Raw genomic sequence first — 9511 nt, forward strand, 5'->3', positions numbered from 1 at the left:
CACCGTGCATGCGAGGACACGCGGCTGCTGGGGAGCCGCGACGCCAGGGCCCTATCGTTGGGGTTTATCAGCTGCTGCGAGGGCAGTCCCCATCCGCAGGGAGCAGCAGCTCCGGGAGGACCTGTTGTTGAATGAAAGTAATTAAGGGAAGGTGTTTGCAGAGTGAGAACACAGTTGCACAAATGCAGTGGCTTGCTGGCAGCTTGGGGACGGGCATCATGGCTGGGTTTGCAGCAGGGAAGCGCTGTCCGCCCCGGTGCGTGGTCATTGGTAAAAGTGGGGCGATGCTGCTGGGGGTGACACCAAGCAGCTGGTGCTGGTGAGGCGTGCAACGAGGACCTCAGCTGGTGAGGCAGCCCTTTGCTCTAAGCCCTGTGTGGTGCTGGCAGTGGGGTCTGTGACCCATCTCTGTGGCCAACAGGAGAGCTGTGACACTGCCACCCATCCCCAGCCCGCAGCACCTAGACACCTTGGCAAGTCACATGCTTTGATTTCCCTCTGCACCCAATGGTAATAGCACTTCTTCAGGGCACTGGACAGCCTCCTTTGTCAGCATCTGGCTGAAGACCACCTGGAGCAGAGGCTGGGTGTTGTAATTGGACTGGGAGGAGCAGGCAGCCTGGGAACACCTGGGCATGGTGAGCGGCAGGAGCCCCCACACTGGGTTTGGCAGCAGCAAAGGCTGCAGCAGGTGGCGTGGGGACACATGGTCAGTGGGCATGGTGGCAATGGGTGTAGGGTTAGACCTGATGATCTTAGAGATCTTTTCTGACCTCAGTGATTCTATGGTTCCCTGCTATACACTTGGAAATGCCCCTGGGTGTTGGGAGTTTCAGCCTGCAGGTGTTTGCAGTGGGAACAAAGCAAACCCAAAATCACGGAAAGGCCGTCACTTGCTGGGGTAGAGTTGGGGATGCCTTAAGTTAGCTTATGAAGGAGTGTGATGAAGGCCATGTGTTTAAATCCAGGTTGGGATCGCTGTGGTTGAGACTCCTGCCAGGGGCTGCCTGTCACTGCCCTGTGTCCCCATATGAAGGCACTGACACCGCTGGAGGCTCTGAGCTACCACTTCTACTGTGAGTGTGGATCTGGGGAAACGGGCAATGAGATTTGGAGTGATTTTGTGCTTTAAAAAAAGGGGAGAAAAACAAAATGAAGCAACCACCTGAATATGGCTATATGTGCACCAAGCAAGCTGCTGACATCAGCATCCCAACCTGGGGTGCAGAAGGGAGTCCCAGAGCTGCTCCTTGATGCTCATCTTAGTTTGGGGATCTTGTCGTCACCCCTTGCCCCTGCCCTTCCCAGCATGCCAGAGCTTAACCCCAGCCCACAGCTCCCAGCTTCAGACCACTCCAGTCACGCCAAGCATCCAGGGAGCCCCCACCCACCCACCCCTCCCATTGCTTCTCAGGCATTGCCAAAACCTCGTTTCCTGCAAGCTTCAAAAATATCATCCTTCTGGGAAGAGTGGGAAGGAACAGTTTGCAGGAGAGGCAAAAAGCTCATTTTCTGCTTGGGTCTGATGGGAAGCAGCTCCCGGTGCCGTTTTTGGGGATATTTCATCATGGCAGTGCACTGAGCATGAGGATTTGCTGAATGGGCCTTCTTGTCCCTGAGCCTCTTCTGAAAAGCCACATCCTTCTCTGCCATGTGCGGGGGGAACAAAGGCAGGGCAGGGAGCTGCCCGCTATTAATACATCAAGGGGCAGCACCAGGAAGGGAGACGAGCTGTGTGCACCAGGAGACAATGTTGGCACCAGAACAAATGGGATTGGAGCTGGACAGGAATGAATGGAGACTGGAAATTAGGGAGGCTCTAATCCTCCACAGATGCTGCCAGGGTTGTGCAGTCAGTGCACAGGGATGGGAAAGGGACATCTGGGAATTTGGTGGAGGGGTGGCTGAGTGCAGTTCCTTGTGAATCCTGCAGGAACCAGCCCAGGGCAGCCAAGCACTGGGGGTACAATGGAGGCAATGTATGATGACGACTGGGGGAGCAGGTTGGGATCAAATGATTAGAGAATTTACACTCAGAGCTGGAAACTAAACTCCTTCATATGGAGTGCTGTAGGGTTCATCCTCTGTGCCTGAGCTGGGGCTCTCACGTAGCTGTGCAGTGAACGCGTACAGGGGTGGGTGTGCAGGGTGCAGCTGAAGTGCTGATGGTTCCCAAAATGATGTTCTTGATGGTGGTGAGACCAGGAGTCTCTCAGTCAGTTGAATTGCTGCAGCGATGGCTTGTCCTGCCAGGCTCTGCAGCCACACGGGGGGAATATGCTGTGACATGGAAGGAGGCTGGGATGGGAATCCCAGTGGGCGATGCTTTTTGTCTGAAATTGCAAAGTATAATTAATGTTGGTGATCAGTGTGGAACTCATTGGCTGTGCAGTGCTCATGTTGATGGCAGTCTCAGTGCCAGGGTGGGATCCGGTGGCCGACCCGCTGCCTTCACTGCACAGTGGGCAATAGTGGGGTTCTGCTACCCCCGGCAAACCCCAGTTTGGGATCTGCAGTTTTGGCTATATTGTAGGGTAAAAGTATGCTCCTCTTTTTGCTCCTGGGTGGGGAGCTGGGATGTGCTCAATACGCAGAAGATAGTCCCCATTCCTGCCCTCGTCCCCTGCTTGCGCCTGGAGCCTGATTCGGCCTTCCTCCTCTTCCTCATCCTCCTGCTGCTCGCACCTCCTGCTGCTCTGCGTGCAGCCATCCCCCCCTAGCGCCCGCCCGGTGTAACACCGACCCCGACTGCGCGGAGCTGCGGCTGCACGGTCTCGGGATGGCGCCCAAGCGGTAATCTGATCGGCTCTGGGGACGCAGCCCTCTCACGGGGCTGCGGATCCTTAGGGCTGTTTGTTTCTTTGTACCCATCCCTCAGCCGGGATGTCCCCTCTCCAGAACTGTGAGCACGGCTGGGGACAAGGGGCAATGCCGCAGGTGCTGCATGTTGAGCTTGTCCCAGCGACAGGACTGGACATACCTGCGCACCTCTCCAGGATGCATCCGCACATCTCAGGTTGGGGACCCCATCTGCTGCATTTCCCATGGACACATCCCAAGGATCCCACGGATGCAAACCCAGAGTCTCCACGGACACATCCCCAAGGACCTCATGGATGCATCCCAAGGACTCCAGGTGTCTCAGAGCCCACAGAGCACCGTCTCCTCCTGCCCACCCAGGCTCAACAATCCCCACTGTGGATGCTTAGGGCAGAGCACAAAGCCAGGACAAGCCTCCAGCACTGCTCCCCTCCAGCAGATTGCCAATCAGGGACTCCCAAGAGCTGCAGACAGTGTCTTTTAATTTATCTTCCACTAATTGCCCCCATGCAGCCCTGGGGCTCTGCAGCCAATGCGTCCCTGTGGTCGAGAGCCGCCGTGAGCCACCTCCCTCAGGCTGTCCCCGCTGACGCCGTGTCACCCGCTGTCACCCGTCCCTTGTCTGGGAAGAGGTGAGCGGTGACCAACCCTGCTCGCCCACGTGGAGCTCGCTGGGCTTGCACCATCCCCAGTGGCTGAATCACTGGGTAATTTAGGCTGGGAGGAGGTGGCTTCAACCAGCCTTCTGAGGTCTTCTCATTATGTTCTCCTTGAACATAATTCTTCCCAAATTTGGCTCATTTTTGTCCTTCCTCCAGTTCCACCTCCCCTGCACCATTATTACATTGCCATTTCCTCAGCCCAGCAGTCTCTGGGTCTCACTTTGCTGCTCCCACCCAGTGCTGCTCCCACTAGACGCTTCTCCCTATTTCTGCTGTGATTCAATGCTCACAGCTGCTGCTCTGGAGCCAGGGAAAGATCCCACCCAGGAATTTCAAAATTGGAACACAAATCATTGTCTCAACAAGAGTTGGACCTGCCTGTGGTGCGGGGCTCTCTGGCACTGCACAATTGCAGCACTGATCCTCCCCTTAAGCATCACATTTGTGGTGCCATGCAGCCCACAGGGAACCACAGGAGGGGAGGAAAATGCAGGAGGTGAAGGGGCAGCACGGCCTCCGTCATCGTTCAGAAGGAAAGGAGAAAAAAGCACACTGGCTCTATTTTGTCTTGGAAGGAAACCCCTCACAGCTCACCCATAAAAGCTGAATTCAGAAGCTCAGCGTAATCCAAACTTTTCCTCTGCTCTCTTAAAGAAAATGTTGGAACAGAGAGGGCTTAATGCCTTCTGAAGAGGCCCATTTATCTGCAGGCTGAAAGAAAGCATTAGAGTAATATCTGGGAAGGCAGCGCACAGCAGCAGCGACCTGCCAAGGTGGAGCTGGGGTGAAGCTGCCCTCCCCATGCAGCTCGTTGCCCATTTCCCCTCATTTCCTGCCCATTTCCTCACCAAAAGGTATTGCCATGCTCTTGTTTCCATGTTGGGTGCATTTTCTCCTGAAAAGGAGAAAACCAACAAAGTACTTTCACAGGGAGGGGGAAGCAGGGTGGGCAGAAACTCCTCCAGGTGCCAGCATCCCAGCAGCCAGGAACCCCTTTTCCCCCTGGGTAAACAAATGGGGACCCACTTTGTCATGGTTGTTCAAAATTCTGCTGGACATCTGATTCTGATTTGAAGTGTAATTATCTTTGATGAGGACTAATGAGCAGCTCTCAAAATGAGCACAGGTGAACATCTCTCTGCTGTCTCCTGCAGGGAAACCCACAGTTACCACCAGCTGCTGAAACAAATTTCTATGGGGCTAATCCAGACATGCCCAGGGCTCCACAAAGCCCCGCTTTGCCTTACACCACTGTAATTGACCAATTTCAGAGCTCACAGAGGGTCTTTTCTCACCTCGGACTGTCTTACTGAAGTTCAGTTTTGTTTCCTACAGGATTTTCCCTCCCACTGCTCTCAGTATGACTTTGCAAGTGGCAACTGCTTAAGGCTGCTAACCTCTTTGGGAAAGAAAATGAACATTGGGGGTTTTGAAGGTGCTGTTTTGCTTCAGTGAAAGGAAAACTTGGTTACAAGACTCCAACTGGCTCCAGGATTTAGGACCTCAATGCAGTTTGAAACCCAGCTGCAGTTTGAACTGGGTGGTGCCAAGGCTGGTGCTCAGCTGGATGGGGCGATGGCCCATGGTCCCAGGGTTGACGGCCCATGGTCAATAGCCAGTGTCAATAGTTGACAGTCAGCGGCCAGTGATCAATGCTCAGTGGTTGATGATCAATTGTCGGTGGGCAACAGTCAATGGCTGATGGTCAGTGATTGCTGGTCAATGGTTAATGATCCGTGGACGATGGTCAGTGGTTAGCGGTCGATGGTCAGCTGTTGGTGCTCAATATTTGGTAGTCGGTGATCGATGGTCAATGACTGATGGTCATTAATTGATGGTGGGTGAGCTGGCAGTGCAGCAGCACATGTGGGCTCTGCATTAGCAGCAGTGCTTGCCTAGGTGGAGCTGCTTCTCTTCAGCATCATGGCATGTCTGGCGGCAGTGCGGGTCTCATCACACAAACAACGCCTGGCTGCGGCTCTGAGGAGGGATAGGCAGCATCAGGTGAAGAAAACTGTGGGTTTCTGTTTGCTTTCCATGCTCCCCCTTGAAGTACTGTGCAAAAGGTAATCGCTCCCAGAGGTTGGGCTTTGGCAATCCTTGTTACGCCACTGAAACCCTCAGATACGCCCTGGGTGAGCCCCAAGTGCGTCCCAGCCCTGGCTGTCCTGTGGGGACATGGGGATACGTGTGACCAGCTCTCCTTCATCTCATATGGGCTGCTGCAGCCCAGCTCTACAGTGTTGTTTTTTTTGTTGTTGTTTTTTTTTTTTTAAAGGAGTTTCACAGCAATTACAGAGCTGCAGGCAAATACCCAAACCTCAGAGCCGGGAAAAGCTGCCAATAGCTCTGCCATATTCAGCCAGTGACTTTTGTTCTCCTTGGCCTAGCTGAAACAAGAGCCATATTACAGCCCCAAATAGCTGCTTTTCAGGGACAGGTGGGTCACAGCAACCTTTGTTTTTCTGGAAGCAGCCAGCACGCTGTGCAGGGAAGACTTTCCAAGGATGCTCCCTACGCCCCTGTCAGGAAATACCACGCTGTTCTCCTTATTGCCATGCCAATTTTTTTTTAATTGCCATAAATGATAGTCTCGGCAGGGACAAGCTGTGTTTTCCCTTGGCTGTCAGATTTTATTTTGAAATCGCTGTTGTTTTGATCTTTGCATCTCTCCCCTTCAGGCTCATCTCTCGCCCCGCACGTTCGCGCTCCCAGTGCTCAAAAACCTTTGCCGAAAGGTTTCAGGTGTGAAAACACAGCAGTGCTGGTCACAGTGGATCCTCGTGGACATCATCCACTTTGGAGACAGAGCAGAGGAGCTGCATGTGCTTTGCAGAAGCCTCAGCACAAGCAGGCGGACGTCCTTGCTGGTGACTCACATCCCCATGGACACACGGGTAGCACTCGGAGTCCCAGCTTTAGCCCAATTTTAGCCCTGGGGAGAGCCACAATGACAGTGGCAGATGCATGGCTCCGGCCAGGGGGACCTGAAATATCCTCCTTTGCTCAGCCACGGTGCTGCCCCTGCCCAGTGCCTGCATAGCCCAGCTCTGTCAGACCTGCTATTCCAGTGGGTGGGGTTGGCTTTGTCTCAGGTTATTTCAAGCTTGCTTTTGGCACAAGGAACAGTGCCTGGTCCCAGCTGGGGCTGAGCATCCCACCAACCCCACTGGGCATCTTCTTCATTGCCCACATTTCTTAGGCACCAACAAAGCCCTTTGAGACCTATGAAACCATTGGCTTTAATTCTCTTCTTTTAATTCAACACTGGGCGCGCCGCTGATTGTTATTAATTTATCAGTTCTTCCCTCCACCATGGATATCTGTGCTGAGCCCTTCTGTCCCTGCAGCGACCATTCGCACCGTGCTTAAAATTGTTTCTAAACTTCCAGATCCATCTTCTGGCCATCTTTACAGGCTTGAGCCCACAGTGGGCCCTCTCCTTTCATCTTTTATTACCGGCATTTTTACCAGGATGACATTTTGACTGGTCTGGGAAATCTTCTCACCCGCCGCACTGCTTCCTGACAATCAAGATTTAATCTTTCTGGAGAGCAATGATAGAAAATGCTGCAGATCACTCCAAGATTGCAGAAATCCAGACCGTGGATGCTGTTCTCACTGCAGCTCTGGCACGAGCTCCCATCTCCCTGCTGCCTCTCTAATCTCCAGTTTAAATCTCCTGTGCTGCTGCCTTCAGTTTCTGATGGCTGGGAGAGCTGCTGCATGGCAAAGCCCATCCACATGGCCCTCCTTGTTCTAAGCTGGGCTCTTCCAGCCCCAATGGCAGCCCTCTCCCAGAGCCTTTTTTCTCTGATTCTTCCTCATTTCTCATCCAGACTCCAACCAGCAGGTGCAGCATGTCTCCATCAAGCACAAATCTCTGGAAATCCACTCAGGATTTTCCCAAAGTGAAAAAATGACCCGTTGGCCACGGTGCTGCGGATCTTCATTTCTGACTGTTGCACTCAGCTCATTTCCATGCAGCATTTTTGGGATGAAAGCAGAACACCTGGGAGCAGCCCAGCCCAGGAGGAAGGTGATGTCCACAGGCACCTTCACAGCAATGGAAACTGGAACCACGCAGGATGCGAGGCTGCAGCCGTCCACGGATTTTCCATCTGCAGAATAACTCCAGCGCACAGCCGGATCACAAACCGCACTGCTTTAATTACACCAGCACAATTTTCACTCATTTGGTTAAACCTGCAAGCTACAGAAAGAGCTATTTCCAAGCGCACGGCATGACTTAACGGCCACTCGCAAGCAGCTGGGGCTGTGCCGTGCCACCGCCGTACCCCGGCACGCATCCCATAACCGGGGTTTAACCTGATTCCTGCTGTAATCTCCGCGCCCGGCTGGATCGCGCTGCAGCTCTCTGGTTTTGAAATCAGCCCAGGAAAAAAGAGTGAGCGCCGAGCCAGGCTGTGCCCCGCTGCACCGCGGTGGGGACAAAGTCTGCTTCACGGCACTGCGGGGTCAGCCAGCAGACGGCACCTCCCTGCTGGCACCGAGAGCGGAACACTGCCTTCCTCCCCTCCGATCGATGTTCGCAGTGCTCCAAAGGCTTTTCCCTCATTCTCTGATGAGCTTTTTTCTTTTTCTTTTTTTTTTTTTCTTGTTTGGAAAGGAAATGGGCAGGAGCAGCGTGCTGGGTTTTGGAACCACTGTGATGCACAGTGGGCACCCAACTTGTGAGCAGCCCCGTTGCTGCAGCTTTGGGGTGGTTTTGTGCCCTGTTCCCACCTCTCCTCTGCTCAGTGAGCTCTTAATTAGAGGGGAATCTCGAGGCAAAGCGCATAAAACAGGTGGGGGATGAGCAGTGGATTTCCCACCTCCTGGTGCTAATGGAGACCATCCTTCCCCACTTAACCAGAGCAGCCGTTAATGTGCTCTGACATTTTCTTAGCTGAAAAGTGTTTCTCAGCAATGCCACCTTCATGGGCAACACCAGCTGTTTTTACTTCCCCTCAAGGGGTCCATCACCAGTGCTCTACTCCCCAGATCCCCATTTCTCAACTTCTCATTGTCTCCTCTGCTGCTCCCAAGGGATGTGCCACTCACAGGGCTCAGACCCTATGGGAGAATCTGGGCTCCCCATGGGTTCCTCTTGGATTCATCTCCGTGCTGAGTTTCTGATGCCTTCCCATGGGAAACCCAACTCCACGTTTCCCACTCATCATCACAGGGTAATCGGGAGGGCCAGTGGGGGTGGCTGCGGGGTGACCTCTGGGTGACAGCTGTGCTCATGTCCCAAAGATATCCCAGCTGGTTTGGAGCACGGCTGCATGTGAGCAGCTGAAGTTCACTGTGGCCCTGCTGTCTTTTATCAGGTTTGCACACCAAGGTCAAGTTCACCATGACCCAGTGGGTCAGCTGGATGCTGGATACAGGGAAGAGGAGATTCTGCTGCCTGTCCTGTAACAAACCTGTTTGCTGACACGTCATGAGCTTCTGATATCCCCTAAGTAGGGTCTGGGGGTGCAGGGGGGTGTCCAGGGTTACAGGGCTGGGCTGGGTGGTGCACGTGGGATGCTACAGTGGGCTGTGGAGGGGATGCAGGGATGTGTAGTGGGGTATCTGGGTGATGTGGGGAGGGTGAGGGATGATTACCTGGGGTGATGACAGAGGGATGCAGGGGGATAACGATGCCCAGTGGGATGTAGGGGGAATACAGAGGAGATGCCTAGTGGGATGCAGGGAAATACAGATGGGAGTGCCAGGGGTTATTGAAGAGGTGCAGGGAGGGCTGCCTGAAGACATGCAGGGGATATGGACAGGGGTGTGGGCTGCTTAGGAGACGGTGCTGGGAGTGTGCTGGAGGCACTTAGGGGGTGCAGGGGGGCATAGAGGGTGTATGGGGGGGATGTCCGGAGATGTAATGAGGGTGCAGGGGGCTGCGGGATTGCAGAAGTGGGATGCCGGGGGGGGGGGGGGGGGGGGTACAGAAAGGACTCCCGGCGCTCAGTGCCAGACGATGCAGCGGGACCCAGTGGGTGCGGGAGCGATGCCCGCAGGCACGCCTCACC

The 9511-nt window shown here is 54.2% G+C and overlaps 1 long non-coding RNA gene across 1 annotated transcript; it reads left to right on the forward strand.

Moving 5' to 3' along the window:
* The first annotated feature begins 978 nt into the window (after window positions 1-978).
* Window positions 979-9317, forward strand: LOC125698086 (uncharacterized). Its single transcript, XR_007379066.1, has 3 exons — window positions 979-1076; window positions 6164-8671; window positions 8816-9317. It is a non-coding gene; the product is annotated as an uncharacterized LOC125698086 (long non-coding RNA).
* Window positions 9318-9511: the final 194 nt, after the last annotated feature.

Source organism: Lagopus muta, chromosome 10, assembly GCF_023343835.1.
Source record: "Lagopus muta isolate bLagMut1 chromosome 10, bLagMut1 primary, whole genome shotgun sequence".
NCBI classification, from domain to species: Eukaryota; Metazoa; Chordata; class Aves; order Galliformes; family Phasianidae; genus Lagopus; species Lagopus muta.